The following is a 406-nucleotide window of genomic DNA, read 5'->3' as shown; positions in this document are numbered from 1 at the left end:
AGGAGGATCAGGCTTCCTAGCTCTGGCAATGGGCACCTCTGAGACCAGTGCCCTGTTGTGTCACATCAGGAAACACTCAGGCTTATTATGATGTGAACTTTGAAGTGGAAAGGTGAGCCAAGAAGTAATAAAGTGATATGAAAAATAAAACACTTAACTTTCCTATTTGAGTTGTGTGATCATCCCATCCTGCTCTTTCTGAACACCCAGCTCTCCATTCTGGCAAGCAGAATTAAGCTGCCTGGGGACAAACCTTGCTGGTGCCCCTCACTGAGCTTAGCAGGCCTACCACAGAACAAGATGGCACAGATTTAACTAACTACTGCAATGTAATAAGTCCTGGCATATTTGCTCCCAGAAATTCAGTTTTGAACAGTGGAGGTCAAAAAATAAAAAACTTTCCCTA

The sequence above is a fragment of the Merops nubicus genome, unplaced genomic scaffold (assembly GCF_000691845.1).
Source record: "Merops nubicus isolate BGI_N331 unplaced genomic scaffold, ASM69184v1 scaffold13631, whole genome shotgun sequence".
Classification (NCBI taxonomy): Eukaryota; Metazoa; Chordata; class Aves; order Coraciiformes; family Meropidae; genus Merops; species Merops nubicus.
This window is presented reverse-complemented; position numbering follows the sequence as displayed.